At 41.0% G+C, this 20,842-nt stretch overlaps 1 protein-coding gene across 1 annotated transcript in view; it reads left to right on the top strand.

Moving 5' to 3' along the window:
* FRMD4B (FERM domain containing 4B) overlaps positions 1-20,842 on the top strand; it is a 328,332-nt gene that overhangs the window by 68,096 nt on the left and 239,394 nt on the right. The window contains exon 2 of the mRNA XM_066350510.1: positions 7,668-7,818. The gene's annotated coding sequence lies outside the window, so the exon portion shown is untranslated. The remainder of the gene's footprint in view (positions 1-7,667; positions 7,819-20,842) is intronic.

Genomic DNA, 20,842 nt, shown 5'->3' on the forward strand with positions numbered 1-20,842 from the left:
TCTCTAAGAGGGGAGAAAGAACAACCAGGAGGGCTGAGGGGACCCAAGTTCATCCATTTATGCACTTGTTTATTGAGCACATACTCATGGGACACCTAAGGTGTGCCAGGAGCTGTTTGAGGTGCTGAGGGCACCGGAAAGAACAAGATGGCTGGTCCCTCATCTTGTAGAACATGTGGTCGGTTATGGGGAAACACCAATAAAGAGTTAAACAAGATAATTTAAAATGCTGACAAGTACAGTGAAGGAATAGAGGAGCTATGTCATTATGAGTGATTGGAGGGTATTCTCTGCTGGGTAGGGACAGTTCCTCAGAGATGACATGATGGCAAGAAACCAGCCACATGCATTTATCTTGGAACAAGGCTCCAGAGAAAGGAAGCAACAAGGACAAGGGTCCTGAGATATAACTCGCTTGATGTGTTTGGGGTTCATGCGGAAAACCAGTGTGGCTAAAGCTTCAAGCCTAACAAGATGGAAGACGAAGTTCAACAGGAAGACAGGGCCAGGCATGTACTGTAATCATACCACAGTGAGGAGGCTGAGCTCATTCTAAATGGAATAGAAAGCCTCAGGAGAGCTATGTTCAGGGAGGGATGAGTTGATATCTTCAGATTTGGGTTGTTAGAAAGTCACTTCAGCACTCAAAATTTCTTAGAAACTTAGAGTAAGTTTTAATTTAAAACTTTAGGGAGAAAATGGAGAATCGCTTTATGTTCATAGGATAGAGCAGATTTTATAAAACAGAGACACAAAAATCACACTCAAGAATGTGAAGTTGATGAATTTCACCATACCAAAATGTGTAACTTTGCACAAATAGCACCATAAAATTAAAGGGCAAGCAACAAGCCGATAGAATGTATTTATAACCCCAAATAACTAACAAAAGCTACATTTTCAGTATCTCTAGTGAACTCCTATAAGTCAATAAGGAAACTACCCAGCAGAAAAATAAGCAGCTATTGCCTGACCAGGCAGTGGCACAGTGGAGGACCCAGGTTCGAAACCCCAAGATCGCCGGCTTAAGCGGGGGCTCACCAGCTTGAGTGTGGGGTCACTGGCTTGAGCATGGGATTATAGACATGACCCCATGGCTTGAGCCCAAAGGTCGCTGGCTTGAAGCCCAAAGTCATTGGCTTGGGCAAGGGGTCACTCGCTCTTCTGGAGCCCCCCATCAAGGCACATATGAGCAAGCAATCAGTGAACAACTAAGGAGCCGCAACAAAGAATTGATGCTTCTCATCTCTCTCCCTTCCTGTCTGTTTGTCCCTCTCTCTGACTCTCTCTCTTTGTTGAAAAAAAAATGAGCAGCTATTAACAAGCACTTTGCAGATGGGAACACATAAAGGAACAATATCAATATGAAAATGTTTTCCACATCAGTAATAAAATCAGGAACTGCAAGTTTAAAATCACAAGATAACATTTTATGGCTATCTGAGTAGCAGAAATTCAAAAGGGTGACAGTGAGATTTGGCAAGGACACAAGATAAACGGGCCCTTTGGAGAGCAGGTGGTCACTCCTCGTTAGACTAGGACATGCACACACTACATGTAGCACAGACATTCCATTGAAGGCAATGATCAGCAGTATTCTTCAAAGGAAGGAATTTTGATAACTTGCAAGAGACACGTTTTTGTCCTTCAGGACTTGAATGCACTATGGACATTTAGCATTTCTGCCTCACCCCACCCCCAACTCATAAAAATACTCACACATTTCCAAATACCTCCTAGGTGAGCTGGACTGCCTCCTAGGTGAGACCTACTGGGAGAATGCACACGCATGCACACACACACACACACACACACAGATATGCAGCTGACTGCAGAGCCTGGGCACAGAAGAACATGAAGGTGTGCACTGGAGCATCCTTTGTTTTGACCCCAAACTGGACACCACCACAGAGCCATCAGTCCAGAAGCAGACAATTAAACTGTGATGTGGTCATGTGACAGAGCACCATACAATAATTAATTACCTAGATCTGTGTGGAGCAAATTGGAATATCTCGCCTGACCTGTGGTGGTGCAGTGGATAAAGTGTCAACCTGGATGCTGGGGTCACTGGTTCAAAACCCTGGGCTTGCCTGGTCAAGGCATATATGGGAGTTGATGCTTCCTGCTCTTCTCCCCTTCTTTCTCTCTCTCCCCTCTCTAAAAATAAATCAATCACATTTTTATTAAAAGAAATATCTCACAAACCATGTTGAGTACAATGTAATACACAGCATGATACACTTTATATAAAATTAAGACCTACAAGACTATAGGATATGTTTTGGATACATGCACACATGCATGCATGAACTTGATAGCCACCAAATTCATGATGGGGGTTGTCTCTGAAGAGGAAGGGATAATTTGACTGGAGATAGTAACATTAACTTAGCGGATTTAAATTCTGTGTGGCTTTATCTCTGAAAAGAGTAAAGGCTAGATGAGAGATAAATATGAAAACATTTGTTCATTTTGAGTGATGGGCACATAAACACATTGTCATATTACTTTTTGTATATTGCTATATTTCGCCGCCATGTGGGCTGCCCAGGTAGAGTGGGTGGGGTCAGTGGAGGGGAGTGCGAAGCAGGGTGGTGCCCACGAGGACCCCACCATGCCTCCAGTGCTGTTTTGAACACTCAAAAGGCTGTGACCACATTTTTGCTTCATCTTTCCATTGCCCAAAAGTTCGTCCTAGAATAGTACTTCCCCTGTCTTCCAAGTTAGGAGACGGTCATGTAAGTAAGCCAGGAATCTGTCAGCTGCTCAGTTTTTTAGCAGAATGAGACATTATCAACTGATGTCTACACACTTTAAGTCCTCCTCATCAACCAGCACTACAATTATGGTCCTGCACTTTTTTTCCTGAGGATTTTTATTGTAGTAAAATATACATAACATAAAATTTACCAATTTACTTTTTTAAATATACAATTCAGAGACATTAAGTACACTCACAGTGTTGTGCAACCATCATCACCATCTTTTTCCATCATCCTAAACTGAAACTCTATCTGTTAAATGATAAATTATCCATTAAACCAGTGGTCCCCAACCCCCCTGGGCCATAGACTGGTACCGGTCCGTGGGCCATTTGGTACCAGTCCGCAGAGAAAGAATAAATAACTTACATTATTTCCATTTTATTTATATTTAAGTCTGAATGATGTTTTATTTTTTAAAAATGACCAGATTCCCTCTGTTACATCCGTCTAAGACTCACTCTTGATGCTTGTCTCAGTCACGTGATACATTTATCCGTCTCACCCTAAAGGCCGGTCCATGAAAATATTTTCTGACATTAAACTGGTCCGTGGCCCAAAAAAGGTTGGGGACCACTGCATTAAATGATAAATTCTCATTCTTTGATCCCCTCATGCCCTGATAACCTCTTGTATTTTCTCACTATGAATGTGACTACTCTAGGGACCTCATAAAAATAGAACCATACAATATTTGTCCTTTTGTGACTGGCTTATTCACTTAAGTTTATGTTTATGTGAACAATATAACATATAATACAGCTGTGAACATGGGTACAAATTTGGTTTGAGTCTGCTCTCAGTTCTTTGCAGTATACACCAGAAGTGTAATTGCTGGACCAGATAGTAATTCTATGTTTACATATTTGAGATACTTCTCAAATTTTTCACAGTGGCTCACCTTTTGACATTTCCATCAGCAATGAGTTCCAGTTTTTCCACATTTTCACCAACACCTGTAGTTTTCCACTTTTTAAAAATAATAGCAGAATAGAATGGGTGTGAAGTAGAAATATTGTATAGTAAGTATCTCATGGGACCTTTGTTCCCTTCTTTTATGTGTTTAGAAAGCACTGTATATGTCTTCTGTTTGATTGGCCCATAACACTCATGTTTTTTAGTATATCATCATTTCTCAAATGTTATTCATGGAACACAGGTCCTATTAGAGACCTCTGTGGGGAGTGGGAGAGGGAGTCTGAGGTTCAGTGTATTGGGAAATGATGCAAACTCCAGCAAAGCAGGTCTGGTGTGCATTCAACTTCGGCAACTTCAAGCAGTGAATGTCTGATGCCGTCCCAAACCTCCCAGTCTCTGCCTTGTCTCAGTTGCTTCAAGCACCTTACCATGCCCAGTGGGATTCTGCTATTAAAAATATGCATCTTTTTATACAAGTGACCCATATAGCCAATTGTTTCCTAAAATTGTTTCCTGAAAATGTTACTGTTATAACTCTGGAGGGGAAATGGCCATGTTGCTGATGTCGTGGGTGGGCTCCCTCCATGGCGTGTCCTTCAGGGATTTTCAGTGTGAATTTTGACCATACACAGTTTCAGTTTGAGCTGACTTTAAAAACTCCTTTCCATTTAGATGCAATTTTACTATATGTCTCCCTCTTGAAGTTTGAAAATGTATGTTTTCAAGACCCTAAGAAATCCTACCATAGCCTGACCAGGCAGTGGCGCAGTGGATAGAGCACTGGACTGGGATGTGGAAGGACCCAGGTTCAAGACCCGGAGGTCGCCAGCTTGAGCGCAGGCTCATCTGGCTTGAGCAAAAGCTCACCAGCTTGGACCCAGGGTCGCTGGCTCCAGCAAGGGGTTACTCGGTCTGCTGAAGGCCCGCGGTCAAGGCACATATGAGAAAGCAATCAATGAACAACTAAGAAGTCGCAACGCGCAATGAAAAACTAATGATTGATGCTTCTCATCTGTCTCCATTCCTGTCTGTCTGTCCCTGTCTATTCCTCTGACTCTCTCTCTGTCTCTGTAAAAAAAAAAAAAAAAAGAAATCCTACCATAAAAGAACCCTGGTTAACATAGTTTAAGTCAGAAGCTGGCAAACTGTCTCTCTGAAGGGCTTGATAGTAAACACTTTTGGTCCTGTTTCTCTGTCACAGCCATTCCGCTGTGCAGTTGTAGCTCCATGGCAACAGTAGACAATCTGTAAATGAATGGACAGTCACCCTCGGCCAATAAAACCGTATTTACAAAGAACAAGCAGCAGGCTAGGTTGTTTTTGACTCATAGGCAGTTTTCTGACCCCTGATTTAGACCACTGTGAAAAAGTGTATTTAGTTATGGTCCTTACCTCCTTTAAAAAACAAATTCTTAAAACCTATAGTAGAGTCTTGGATTTCTGAATTGAAATATTAGAGGGTTTTAACTCTCCATGAGTGGCACTGACGGTGACGACATAAGGTGGTAGAGGTGGCTTGTCACCTCTTTGGCGCCTGGACCTTCATTGCTACGGTTCCAGCACTAGTCATGCGGGGGGCATTATGGACTGAATGATGTCCTCCCAAAATGTGTATGTTGAAGCTCTAACCTCTAAGTATCTCAGAATGTGACTATACAGAGAAATAAGGATTGAAATAACCTTTGAAAGGGTGATCAGGTTAAAATGAGGCTGTTAGTGTGGGCCCTGAGCCAAACTGACTGGTGTCCTTAGAAAAGGGGAAATTTGGAACCTAACAGAGACACCAGGAATGTGCACACAAAAGAGAAGACCATGGGAAGAGGCAGCAGTTGGGCAGCCATCTGCAAGCCCAGGAGAGAAGCTCAAGAGAAATGAACCCAGCCAGCACCTTGATCATGAACTGTCTGCCTCCGTTACTGTCAGAAATAAATGGCTGTTGTTTAAGCCTCTCAGCCTGTGGTCTCGTGTTGTGGCAGCCTGAGCAAACTAATGCAGTGGGTGACCATGGCTCATTGAGACCTTGAACTTCTTTGCTCATTCTCAGGTACATAATATCACAGGTACCTTTCACAGAATTTTATGAGTGAAGTTATATGATATGCTCTGACTGTGTTTGGATATTTAACATGTCAAAGATCTTAAGACAGACCAGAGTCATTGTAGAATCGAGTCCCATAATGCTCTTAGCTCTCTTCCTTTCTTTAGTCTCCTTCCAAATACCCTGCACCTGTCTATTCCTGGGCACTGGGGTTCTCAAAGAGAAGCCTATTTCCTTGTGTCCTAGTGCTGCTTGTCTAGGCAGAAAGTCACTGTGCATGGGGCCATGGGGCCAGAGGACTTACTAGCTGTGTGTAACATCAGCTAAGGGGTCCTATTTCCCTGACTCAGTTCCCTCCTCTTCGTGATGTAATAATACCTATATTGCTTTTGGAGTTTCTAGAAACACTCGTTGCTATGTAAGTGATGGGCCTGCGACACTGTGTCTTGTGGTGGGCACTCAGTATGTGGTAGCTTTCCTAGGCATTTGGGAACTATGTTGTTTTTCTTTCCTACCCTCAGGATGTGAGCTGACATCAGCAGCTGTGTCATCTTTTGTTAACACAGTTAAAAAAGCAAAAGACTTAACTAGTTTCTTACACATGATGTAGATTAGGAACAAGATGGTCGGTTGTGGAAAGACGGGTCAATAGAGCGGAAAGTGGGCTGAGTCCTTCCAGGGCCGGACTCCATGTGGAACCCTTCGCCAGTCGGGTTCTCTCTCGGAGCCACATTTATCTCGTCTGTAAAGCAGAGGCATGGACTACAACGTACCTGTACTGTATTCTTTCTAAGCCCAATGTTCTATCCAAAAGTCGTGGGAACTAAGGGACGACTGGGTGTGAGAGGTCTTCCTTCTGCTTGGGGACCACCCAAACCATTCTCCTTCCCCCTGACCTCACTGTATTAACATTAAGTTTCAGTATTAAAATTTAATTTTGTTAACATTTTAATGTTTAACTTCAAATACCTAACATAAACTAAGCCTCTCGGTAGCTTCAAGAGTTATATTCCTCTGAAAAGAATACTGAAAATATTGCCTACAAGAAACTCCTGACCTACACCCTCTTTCATTGCAGCTGAGTTCCTGACTGACTCACTTCTGTTAGAAAAAGTGGGTTTGTCACAGGGTATCAGGAAGGAGAGAGGGAGCAACAGTGCTTGTGACCCCGTCTACGGAGTTCTGTCTGCTTCCTGCTGCCTTCTTTCACGTTGTGCCCATGCCCTCATCTTGGAAGAGTTGAGAGCCAGATGGGATGGAGGTGGAGGGAGGAGGTACAGCAGTAGGGTCCCCTTCCCCACGTGGTCAAGCAGTGCCTGCACCGTGCTGCTCTGCCCCTCCTCTTGTCCCGTGTTTACACACCGGAGTGTGTGAGACAGTGGGGGCCACAGTTGACCAGGGAGAAGGGCTCCTCTCACCTAGAAGAGCTCCTGGGGAAAAATTGTTTCCTGTTTGCAGGGAGAATCACAAATGCATAGGAATGAGTGTCTATGGCAGCACACTAAATTTGGTCGTGTTCTTGACCTGACCATCATTCCCTCCAAAACTGACACCTGTTGAAAATGAGATTCGGGAGCGTGTCCCAGTTTCATTCTGAACCACGATTCTGACCTGATTATTTATTGACATCTCCTACTTTGACAGCCCCAATTTTACATCTGACCATAGACAATTTTTAGTGCTTCCAAGTCTCCTCCTGCAGAGAGAGAGGTCTTGCACTGTGTCTGCAGTGAAATGCATATGTAAGAAGCTGAAGTAGTGTCAGATCTTTAGTTGTTAAGAAGAGCCTGAATTCCACCTATATTTTGAGATAGCTCTATTCTAAATCTCACTTATTATTAGATGAATCCCTAAAACAGTGATTAAGCTGCAGCCAGCCTGAGGCACACTGGAGATAAAGTGGACGTGTTGCTGACCCGTGCTTTCTGTTCTCTCCTCTGCTGCAGGGATGAAGGGGCTGCTCTTCTGTTATGGGCTTTGCTGAGAAACCCAGAAGAAAGAATGTGTGAAAGAAGGTGACATCTGTCATGGCAAACAAAATCTGAAGATTATTACAGTGAAAACAAAGGCAGGCAAGAGAACACTTACAAGTTCAAGGTAAGTGGGCATCTCTGTAAATGCTGAACTTTGATGTGTCAGAAGGGGAAAGTTTATCATGTTTCTGGGTCAGAGTTTATTGACTTCTCAGGTGGGGAAGGATAAGATGTAATAGGATCTACCATTAGGATGTTTGTGTTATAGCAATGAGGAAGGGAATTAGTGAATACCTTTAGTTCCCTGCTCACCAATAAACGCTGAATGCATAAAACTTAGATAATAGACTTGTATTTTATAAAGGGATTTTCTTCCCCAGGAGAAAAACAAACAAACAAACAAACAAGTAAATAATGTACTAACTATACTGCACATAGACATATTTCCTATACTATATTCCCAATACCATATATACACATTTGTAAGATTATTTTCTTTTTATTGATATTTGAAGTCCAAGTCAAGTCCAGCTCAAGTCCAGTGGACAATTGGGCAAAGCTAATGGTTGATTGGTTCTGTATTTTTTAAACTCTAAATGATTTAGATACTTTGAGAAGTATTGGGGAATATAGACTTAAATATGTAGGATCTTCTAAAATTACAGCAGATCCTTGAATAATCTCATTTCATTCAACATAGCTTCATTATAACCTTGATAAGAAACGAAGTCGATTTCGGGCGGGGCCGTTCTGTGTGGACTTTGCGTGTTCCCCCATGTCTGCATGGCTTTCCCCGGGGACTCCGGTTTCCTCCCACATCCCAAAGCAGTGTATGTTAGGTTAGTTGGCGTGTCTCCATTGTCCCCGTCTGAGTGAGCATGAGTGTGTGAGAATGGCCCTGCACTGGAGGGCCTCCTGTCCAGGGTGGGGCCTCCTTGTGCTCAGAGCTGCCGGGACAGGCTCTGGCCACTCATGACTCAGAGCTGGAATAAGTGGATTGGAAAAGAATTCCTTACTTGTTTCGTTCATCTTTCTTAAATGTATATAGATCTTACATTTATCTTAATGTTTAATATTCAAAGTGTTTATGCTATTTATTAAGGTTTGGTGATATTTTTGTGATCAGAAATATAAAAACTTTTTTGTATGTGTGATAGAGAGAGAGACAGAGAGAGGGACAGATAGGAACAGACAGACAGGAAGGGAGAGAGATGAGAAGCATCAATTCTTTATTGCAGCACCTTAGTCTCCTTAGTTGTTCATTGATTGTTTTCTCATATGTGCCTTGACTGGGGGCCCAGGGGAGCAAGTGACTCCTTGCTCAAGCCAGTGACCTTGGGTTTCAAGCCAGCCACCTTTGGGCTCAAGCCAGCGACCATGGGGTCATGTCTGTGATCCCACGCTCCAGTCAGTGACCCTGCTCTCAAGCTGGTGAGCCTGTGCTCAAGCCAGTGACCTCTGGGTTTTGAACCTGGGTCCTCTGCATCCCAGTCCGACGCTCTATCTACTGTGCCACCACCTGGTCTGGCATATGTTGTAAAAACTTAGCTCTTGTTTGTATCAGTTAGCCTAGGGTGAAATTGGTTCATTATACGTCATTTCCCATATCGCAGTTTCTAAGAACCTACTGTGGACATCAGGTACAAATCAGATTATGTCAGACTGTAAGGCCATATACGTCATTTCCCATATCGCAGTTTCTAAGAACCTACTGTGGACATCAGTACAAATCAGATTATGTCAGACTGTAAGGCCTGGCCCTGATCATGTTCTCTAACCTCACCCCCAGACGCCCATACTCACTCTTACCTCCTTGCAGACCCTGTAAATCACACCAGCTCTTCCCCGCTTGGAGCCTTTGTGCACACAACCAGTACAGCCTGGGCGCTCACTCTGCCTTACACGGGACTCCTTTCCATCTCGGGCGGGGCTTTCTCTGATTCTTTACTAAAAAGAGCCCTCTTTGTGATATTATCATCCAGAAAATTGTGCCTACTGATGTCCTCATCCAGTGACTAGAATAGCCTGCTCTCCATATCCTTGCAACAAGGAGTATTCAAAAGTTTTTTCATCCTGGTCAGTCGGACACTTTGGGATATAAGAGAGGATGCCCAGATATGCAGTGAGGGCCGAGGTTCATTGTTCAGTAGCTCATCTCCAGAATGTGTTTCTTTTGTAACAGTCATTATTATTGTGAATTGCTTTTCCTTATTTGGCTCTTCAGTTGTTTTTTTTTTTTTTACATGCCTTCCTTACTGTAAGCTTCATTTGGCCTGGGATGCTGTTTGCCTTTTCACAGTAATACTCAGGGGTCTTGGTCCAGCCACTATTATACAGTGTGTCCATAAAGTCATGGTGCACTTTTGACTGGTCACAGGAAAGCAACAAAAGACAATAGAAATGTGAAATCTGCACCAAATAAAAGGAAAACCCTCCCAGTTTCTGTAGGATGATGTGGCAGCATGTGCGCATGCGCAGATGATGACGTAACACCGTGTATACAGCAGAGCAGCCCACGGCCATTCCAGTCGAGATGTGGACGGTACAGAGGAAAGTTCAGTGTGTTCTGTGGCTCACTAAATTTGAATACGTGACCAAAGTGCAACGTGAATATCAGCACGTTTATAATGAAGCGCCACCACATAGGAATAACATTACTCGGTGGGATAAGCAGTTGAAGGAAACCGGCAGTTTGGTGGAGAGACCCCGTTCTGGTAGGCCATCAGTCAGTGACGAGTCTGTAGAGGCTATACGGGATAGCTACCTAAGGAGCCCTAACAAATCTGTGCATGAGCTCACATGGAACTGCACTGAATAGGTATGAAACTGGCAGAGTTTTCCTTTTATTTGGTGCAGATTTCACATTTCTGTCGTCTTTTGTTGCTTTCCTGTGACCGGTCAAAAGTGCACCATGACTTTATGGACACAATGTATATGAAGTGCTGAGCAACATTTTGGGAGTGAAAGAATGAATGAGAAAGACGGCGTATCTTCCCTCAGGAGCACAGGTGTTGTAATGAAGATAGACATTGCTTTACAGTGCTCGCAGAGGTTCAGAAATAGAGTGAGGAGAGCGTCAGTGCATCGCTCAAAATCTAGACTCCTGTAGTCAGGAGCAGTGTTCTAAATAGTAACAACCGGTCCGTACAAATAAGAATCAACTTGAACAGGCATTACCCTTCAGTTGTTGGATGGTGGGGACGTGGGTTGGATTTGGAGACTGGAGCCCAGGCCATGATTAGTTGCCAACCAGTATGGAGGAGTTTTCAGTATATTAACATCAAGCACAACTACATTGTGTGCATGTCTGCTGAATATCAGCGCCGATCACAGTACCAACGAGAACCTCTGCTGATCCTGTTTGTCCTGGAATCCTGTTCTCTGCCTTGGTCTGCCAGACTCCGACACCTTCAAATTTTACCCCTGAGCACCCTCTGCCCTCACTTCATACCTGCGCAGCCTCCCTTACACCTATTTTAAACAACCAAGCTCATCTCCACCAGACTGCCGACGACAAATAAAATTCTATATACTCTTTGTGGGAAGGATATGGATAAAAAGACTCCTAATAAGAATTGGTGAGAATGCCAGCAGGGGCAGTATTTTTGGAAGCTATCTTGGCAGGATTTATCAAAAGGTTAAATGCACATTCCTAATGACCAAATAATAGAACTTTTAGAAGTTTCTCTTCCAGACAAACTGATACAAATATAAAACAATGTATGAACAAGTATGTTCACCCTCATATGGTTTTAATAGCAAAAATACAGTAACAATGTATATGTCTATTAATAGAAAAGTAATAAATAAAGTATAGTAGTTCTATCTAATACAACAATATGGCCTTTAAAAATATGTTAGGATAGACCTCTAAAATGAATTAAATGAATAGGAAAAAAAGCTGCCAAAATTATATATTGTGATCACATTTGTTAAAAGCAAATGAGTACAACCTAAGTGTTTATCAACAGATGAATGGATAAGCAAAATTTGCTTTACAATGGAACACAATTCAGCCATTTCAAAGAAGGAAGTTCTACTATAACATATATCAAACTTTCATTCCTTTGAAATATGCTAAGTGACACAAACAGACATATATTGAATGATTCCACTCTCTATGATAGCTAGAATAGGCAAATTCATGGAGGTGAATGTAGATTAGACAGGATCAGGTGCGGGGATGAGGGAGGAATAGGAACTTATTGGTTAATGGATACTCTTTCAAGTGATGAAAGTTTTAGAAGTTGATGGTGGTGATTGTTGTACAACATTGTGGATGTTATTAATGCTACTGGATTGTACTTAAAAAATGGTTAAATGGCAGATTTTATGTCATATATACTTTACCACAAAAAAAAAAAACTTTAAAGAAAAAGCAAATGAACAATGAAAATAAGAGCCTGAAGACGTGTATGCACACCGAACAGGCTTCCCCAAACTACGGCCCGTGGGCCACATGCGGCCCCCTGAGGCCATTTATCCGGCCCCCCACCACACTTCCAGAAGGGGCACCTCTTTCATTGCTTGTCAGTGAGAGGAGCACTGTATGTGGCGGCCCTCCAATGGTCTGAGGGACAGTGAACTGGTCCCCTGTGTAAAAAGTTTGGGGACCCCTGCAAGGGTCCCCAAACTACAGCCCGCAGGCCGCACACAGCCCCCTGAGGCCATTTATCCACCCCCAGCCACAGTTCCGGAAGGGGCACCTCTTTCATTGGTGGTCAGTGAGAGGAGCATAGTTCCCATTGAAATACTGGTCAGTTTGTTGATTTAAATTTACTTGTTCTTATTTTAAATATTGTATTTGTTCCCCTTTTGTTTTTTTACTTTAAAATAAGATATGTGCAGTGTGCATAGGGATTTGTTCATAGTTTTTTTTATAGTCCGGCCCTCCAACGGTCTGAAGGACAATGAACTGACCCCCTGTGTAAAAAGTTTGGGGACCCATGGTCTAGAAAGATACCTTCAAATTTTGACAGTGGTTATGTCTGAAAGATGGAGTTAGGAAAAGAGTAGGAGTGGAGAAATTTTTGTCCTACCTACTTGTGTATTTTTTGCATTGTTCACAGTAAGCCTATATTTTATAATTTTTTAAATACAAGGTTTTTTTTTTAAGTCAACCTACCCTGTGCTAAAACTTTGGAGTTAGTACAATTTTCTAGTTTGTGCAAGCAGCACAATCCTGAAAGGTCTGTTTGCAGTTGAACTGCTCATGTCTGACATTCCTATGCAATGTTTAACCTGAAGTGTTTTTAATTACAGTTTAATACACAAAATCGTTTAACTTTTTTAGATGAAATTACGTCTTGTGGAAAAAGAGGCTATGAATATAGAGAGAATTTGATCTTACCCCTCCCTCGATGAAGACTGACTCCTCTATCTAGTAATTTTCTGCAAAGCAAGATGCTGCTATTTGTAGTTTTACATCCCATTCTTTGGTAAACTGCTATTTTAAAGCATGTTGGTTATTAAAATGAGACTCAATATTAGAATACCTACAAATTTTTAAAACTCAAATATAGTTGCTGAAAAAGACCCATTTTAATGGGTCACTAATTAAGAAAAAGATTAAACCCTATAATGTGATCACAAGTTTGTATAAGTAAAGAGGAAGTGTGGGATGATGTACAGGGGATCCTTGGGCTACACAGTTCCGTTCCTACAACAGGGACGTTACTCAGATTTTAGTGTAAGTCGAAACACACCCTAGCCTAAGTCTCTTACCTATCCTAACACAGTTGTAACATCATAATCTAGAACAGAAAAGCACAACTAAGCCTCAGAAAAAGGAAAAAGACATAAATATACTGTACTGTACACTGTACAGTGTATTCTTCCGCTGAGCGCAAGAATACATATATTCTTATATATATATGAAATATATATATATTCTTATATATATCATGAAATGATTACTTGCAATGTTTAGTTAATATCCATCATCTCATATAGATACAAAAAAAAGGAAAAGAATTCTTTCAGCTGACAATGTAAGCTGAAACACTCGTGTCTCAATTTTTTAAAGTTTTTATGGGAGTGAGCATCATGAACTCGAAATGTCATATGTCAAGACTGTCATAACTGAGGACCTCCTGTATACAGGCTATTTATGTTGGTAACCTCAGGGAGAGTACCTGATTGATAGTATCCCATGAAAGATTATTTACATTTTTATATACTTGTACATTGTTGCATTGTTACAAGTAAGGACTCTTCTTAATAGCTCCTCTTATTGAAGTATAACTGACCTATAATAAACTGTGCATAGTAAAGTGTGCAATTTGTTAGGTTTTGAAATGTGTATATACCCATGAAACCATCACCATAATCAAAGTAATGAAAACATCTGTTACGTGGGGGAAAAGGAACTTTAGTACACTGTTGGAGGAAGTGTAAACTGGTGCAGCCACTATGGAAAACAGTTTAGACTCCTAAAAAAAATGAAAAATAGATCTAATGTATTATCCTGCAATCACATTTCTGGGAAGATATCTACAGAAACAAGAACACTATGTTGAAGAGATATCTTCACCCCCATGTTTATAGCAACATTATTCACAATAGCCAAAACATGGAAACAACCTGACTGTCTCTTGATGGGTGAATGGATAAAGACATCATGGTACAGATATACAGTGAAATACTACTCAACCATAAGGAAAGAGGAAATCCTGTCATTTGCAACAACATGGATGGACCTTGAGTATTTTGTGCTAAATGAAATAAGTCAGACAACTGTGTGATCTCACTTATATGTGAATAAAGAAAAACTTATAGAGATCATATTTGTGGAGTACAGGGGGAATTAGATCAGTCAAGATGATCCAAAGGTACAAACTTTCAGTTAAAATATAAAAAAAGTACCAGGGATGTAATGTACAAGGTGATAACTATACTTATCACTGCTGTATAATATATATGAAAGTTGTTAAGAGAGTAAAACCTAAGAGGTCTCATCACAAAGAGAAAATATTGATTTTCCTTTTTTTTATATCTATATGAGATGATGGATGTTAACTAAACATTGCAAGTAATCATTTCATGATATATATAAATCCAATTATTATGCTGTGTACCTTAAACTTATACATCACTGTATGTCAGTTACTATGTATCAGTAAAACTGGAAAATACCTTTTTTTTTTTTTTTTTGAAAATAACTTTTGAAAAGCAGTACACACAAAAGAAGAGAATGAAACATTCATCATTCCCAGAGTTATTTCGCCACAGAGCACTTCTTTGGAAACACCACAGTGGTGCTTCCAGGCTTACTTGGGAAACTCACACAGTTCTAGGGATTTTCCAAATTGGCCACCAGGGAGCAGTCCCACACACACTTTTATGTACTGACATACATTGAAAGTTTATTTTCCTTCCGCACACCTGAGAATGGCTGACATTTTCAAGCAGACTTTGCTTAAAACCTTCAGAGGAAGAATGAAATAAATAATAAAAATAAGAATCTGTATAAATAGTCACATTTCCAAAGTCCATGAGGCTGAGCCGAAGAAACAGCAAATCTGCCAAGCTCCTGGGCCAATCTGAATTATTAGTTCTCAGCTGTAGTGCTGGGCTTTTTTCTTCTGTTTCTCAGCCAAGTGGACTTCCTGTCATCTCAACCCCCGAGAACTTATCTTATGACAACTGATGATAAATCCCACAGGTACCTTGTGCTTGCACAGCTCAAATTCTCTCCTGATTTACATTTGCCAGGTCTGCATTGTGACCTTTCCTCTCAGTCCTGGTTGGCTCTGTGGTGCTGAACAGTTGTGACAGTCCCATGAAAGTCACCTCCCGTGCCAGGGCAGACATTAATCAGCACAGCAGGCTCCTCCGTAGGACTCAAATCAGCCTCACAGTCCTTCCTGACACTGACTCCAGACAAGCATAACCAACTGATTGCTGTTAATGTGAGTGAGGAAATTCTCTCGTCCAGGGATACATGAAATCACTCTCCTCTGGAACCTGTGTGGTGACTGTCTCCCTAATCCTCTCCCCAAAACTAACTCTGTCTTTTCTCTCTCTCTCTCTCATACACATCTAAAAAGTGTATTTTAGTGCCGCAGTAATGAAAGCTTCCATTCCAGCCCTGTCATACCTTGTCTATGACCCACTCTCCAGATCCTGCACCTGTTTGGAAGCAGAGTGTTGTTCTACCCCAGTGTGTGCTGGAGGTCCAGACTCGGCCCATTCTGCTGTTTCACTTCTGATTGCTGTTGATATCACGTGCTGTGTGCCCATTTAAATTAGCATGTCTTTGAAGTTTCCTCTGCATAGGGTGTTCAGAAACAACCTGTGCTCTTTGTCGAACTTGAGCAAAAGCTGTGTCAAGTATTAAAAGGCCAAACCTGTATGGTAGGCTTGGAAACTACAATTTGACAGGTGTTTTGTTTTTCTTGAATGTTAAAAGTTTATTTTAATAAACTTAATATTTATGTTAATTATATTTTATTTATATTGATATATAAACTTACTAATTAATTTGTGATGTCAGAGAAATGGCTCCATGAGGGGTGCTCCTGATATCTCCCCTTGAAATTTCAACAAATTCAACAACTAAAGAAAGAGAAAAAAATCTCAGAGCACCTGAAATATACACACACCAGACAAAGATATGATTGGGTGAAAGGAGACTGAATATATAATCCACTCTGAAGGAAATAAGACGGAGGACGGGGTATTTTGCTTTCCTCACTGATCTGAGGAAGGGGCGCTTTCGTCTGAAACCGAGCGAAGCAGAGGGTCGGAGGCAGAGGGAGGGATCAGGGCTGGGGTGGATGATCAAGCAGAAGAAAGACCATGCTAGCTCTGCCTGAGATCACGGGCGAGGGGCACGCATGGGCAGCAGGCTCCGACAAAGGTTACTGGTGTGGGGTATCTGTGGGAGGTGGCACCATGCCAGAAGCTCTGTGCATTCCCGGCTTGGCGATCATGGGTGGTGTGCGAGTGGCTCCACCTGACACCACTGGCGTGGGCACACATGCAAAAGCTGGAGGGCTTAGCCCAAGATTATCAGTGGTGGACATCCGCGTGGGCTGCTGCTAGCGTCTAGGTGTATTTCCAGCTCCACGATCATCAGCATGGGATGTACGCAATGGCCAGGATCCCTAGGCCAGGGACTGTCCTGGTGGGTGGCTCCATGGGCCTGCATTCCCGGCTCTGACTGAGATCACAGGCGCTGTTTGCCTAAGTGGGTGGATACAGGCCTCTGTGTGCACGGCTGAACTCATGGGAGCTGGGCGCACACGTGTATTGCTGTGGGCTACCAAGCAGTACATAAAGGAGAAGCCTGTGGAGATTAGACCCAGAGCACTGAGGCATATGCCTGCCCAGGGGCCCTTAAAACTTGATCGGCAGTCGACTCCCAGCCCACGGCACGCTGGGACGTGCTAGACCTGTCCACTGGCCCTTAGAAAGGCATCAGATCTGCAATCGGCTCCCAGCCCTGCCTGCTCTCCCTGGCGATTCTGGTTGGCACAGCCTTACCCAGAACTGTGCTTTGAGCAGTACTGGAGGAAGGAACTGGCTGCTTTAAAGCCTCTTCCTCAGCAAGCAGTGACTAGGGTGAACCTCACAACTAAATCTCCAGGCTGCTAGCTTAGGAGGGAGAGACATAGGGAGAGGCACTGGGAAAACTGAGTCTCCCATTGTCAGAGCCTCCAAGCCCTAACAAGCCCTGCCTACCAACAGGACTGATGCCCAGCCTACATCATCTCCACAGCGACACAAAAGCAAACCTCTGCCCAAGAGCCCCACAGGGGCAAAACCTGTAGTACAGCTCCAACTGCCAAAGAAAAAAGGAAGAAACTACCTCTCAAAACCAGGAAAAAATTACATTTTTATAACTTTATTTTATTTTATTATTTCCCCATTTTGGTCATTTTATCTTCTTTTCATTCTTTCTTTTTTTGTTTCAAACTTCATTATCCATAGTTGTTACATTTTTCATTCTTGTTTTTCATGATGGTTTCATTTCAAAAACCTTGACTTTTTTTACTCTTCCTTTTTCTCTCATTCAGTTGTCATTTATCAACAAATTCTATTTTGGATTTATATTTTTCTTTGTGGCATTTTGCGTGTTTCTTACTTCATTTTTATCTCTTTTATCATCTTTCCTCAGTTTCTGCTCCTTCTCTGTAGTTTTTGTTCCACTTATAATTATAGAATTTTCATTTTATCACTGTATCTTTTTAATTTTTATTTTACTTTTTAATTATCTCTTATTAGTGTTATTAACAATACCACTTTCAAATGCCATTAAAGAAAAAGAAATTAAATATCATGGATACAAAAGACAAATGTAGCACAGATAGATGATGAAAAATCTCTAGAAAAAAATTTCAATTGCTTGGAAAACTTGGAGTTAAATGACAGAGAATTAAAAATTGAAGTTTTAAAAATACTAAGGGAAATACAAGAAAGCCTGGAAAGGCAATTTAGAGAGGTCAAAAAACAATTTATGGAAGACAAAAAATACATCACCAAGGAAATTAAAACTATGAAAAGGCATCAAACAGAAGAAAAACTCCAATACATGAACTGAAAAATGAGGTAACAAGCTTAGCCAATAGAACAGGCCAGATAGAGGAGAGAATTTGTGACAGAGAAGACAGTCAACTAGAGATACTACAGAGAGAAGAGGAGAGAGACTCACAAATTAAAACAAAATGAGAAAGCCCTACAGGAATTCTCTGACTCCATCAGAAAGAGCAGCATAAGACTAATGGGTATATCAGAAGGAGAAGAGACAGAAAATAGAATGGAGAACATATTTAAACAAATAATCGATGAGAACTTCCCAAGCCTGTGGAAAGAATTAGAGCCTCCAATTCCAGAAGCAAACAGAACACAGAGTTACCTTAACCCAAACAGACCTACTCTAAGGCACACCACAATGAAAGTATCACAAACCAATGACAAAGAAAATATCCTCAAGGCAGCCAGGGGAAAGAAGAATGCAACATATAAAGGAAGGCCCATTAGGCTATCATCAGATTTTTCAGCAAAAACTCAACAAGCCAGAAGCAAGTGGACTCCAATATTGAAAGTACTGAAAGAGAGGAACTTCCAGCCAATAATACTATAAACATCAAAGCTATCCTTCAAATATGAAGGGGAAATAAAAACATTCACAGATATAGAAAAGATGAGGGAATTTATCACCAGAAAACCCCCACTTCAGGAAATACTAAAGGGAGTTATTGGACCAGATACAAAGAACAAAACAAAGCAAAATTGCAAGTAAAAGCTCCAACAAGATCACAATAAAAACAAGATTAATCTGTGACAACAAAAAACAAAAAAGGGGAGAGGGCAAAGATTAACAGTAGCAAAGGAGGATGGAGTGCAGAAGCACTCATGAGATAATGTACTACAGTGAATATTTTTTATATCTTTTTTATTATCTAAAGGTAACTATCCCTGAATAAACCACTACAGAAACACATGGCTTAATAAAAGAGGAAACAAAGGAAAGAAGTATGGAATACAACCACACAAAAACAAATGACAGAAAAACAAAAGAGAAAAACCAAACAAGATACAGAGTTATCAGAAAGCAATATAAAATGGCAATAGGAAACCCTCAGGTGTCAATAATTACATTAAATGTAAGTGGATTGAACTCACCAATAAAAAGACACAGAGTAGCAGAGTGGATCAAAAAAGAAAATCCAGCCTGACCAGGTGGTGGCGCAGTGAATAGAGCGTCAGATTGGGATGCGGAAGGACCCAGATTCGAGACCCCACGGATGCCAGCTTGAGCGCGGGCTCATCTGGTTTGAGCAAAAAGCTCACCAGCTTGGACCTAAGGTCGCTGGCTCGGGCAAGGGATTACTCGGTCTGCTGAAGGCCCACGGTCAAGGCACATATGAGAAAGCAATCAAGAAAGAAATAAGGTGTTGCAACGAAAAACTGATAATTGATGCTTCTCATCTCTCTTTGTTCCTGTCTATTCCTATCTATCCCTCTCTCTGACTCTCTCTCTGTCCCTGTAAAAATAAATAAATAAATAAAGCTCTTTAAAAAAGAAAATCCAACTGTATTCTGCCCTCAAGAAACACATCTAAGCTACAAGGATAAAAACAAATTCAAAGTGAAAGGTTGGAAAACAATTCTCCAAACAAGTAACATCCAAAGAAAAGCAGGTGTAGCCATACTCATATCTAACAATGCTGACTACAAGACAGTAAAGGTAATCAGAGACAAAGATGGTTATTTCATAATGATAAAGGGGGCATTGAATCAAGAAGACATAACACTTCTTAATATATATGCACAAAACGAAGAAGCGCCAAAGTATATAAGACATCTACTAACTGATCTAAAAATAAAAACCGACAAAAATACAGTCATAGTTGGAGACCTCCATACACCGCAGACAGCTCTAGATTATTCATCCAAACAGAAAATCATAAAGAAATATTAGCCTTAAACAAAACACTAGAACAATTGAATATGATCGACATCTATAGGACATTTCATCCCCAAACACCAGAGTTTACATTTTTCTCCAATGTACATGGAACATTCTCAAGAATTGACCATATTTTGGGCCACAGAACTAACATCCACAAACTCAGAAAGATTGAAATTATACCAAGCATATTCTCTGACCATAAAGCTTTGAAACTAGAATTTAACTGCAATAAAGAAGTAAACCCACAAAAATGTGAAAATTAAACAACATACTTCTAAAAACTGAGTGGATCAAAGAAGAAATAAAAGCAGAAATCAAAAGATATATACACACAAATGAAAATGACTACGATTTATCAGAATCTCTGAGATGCAGCAAAAGCAGTAATATGAGGGAAATTCATATCACTACAGGTATATATGAACAAACAAGAGAGAGCCCAGGTAAACAACTTAACATCACATCTTAAGGAACTAGAAAAAGAAAAACAAAGGCAACCCAAAATCAGCAGAAGAAAAGAAATAATAAAATCAGAGCAGAAATAAAAGAAATAGAGAACAGAAAAACTATAGGAAAAAATCAATAAAACAAGGAGCTGGTTCTTTGAAAATATCAATAAAATTGATAAACTCTTGGCAAGACTCACCAAGGAAAAAAAAGAGAAAGGACTCATATGAACAAAATCCAAACGAAAGAGGAGAAATCACCCAGATATCATAGATATACAAAG

The sequence above is a fragment of the Saccopteryx leptura genome, chromosome 10 (genome assembly GCF_036850995.1).
Source record: "Saccopteryx leptura isolate mSacLep1 chromosome 10, mSacLep1_pri_phased_curated, whole genome shotgun sequence".
Lineage (NCBI taxonomy): Eukaryota > Metazoa > Chordata > Mammalia > Chiroptera > Emballonuridae > Saccopteryx > Saccopteryx leptura.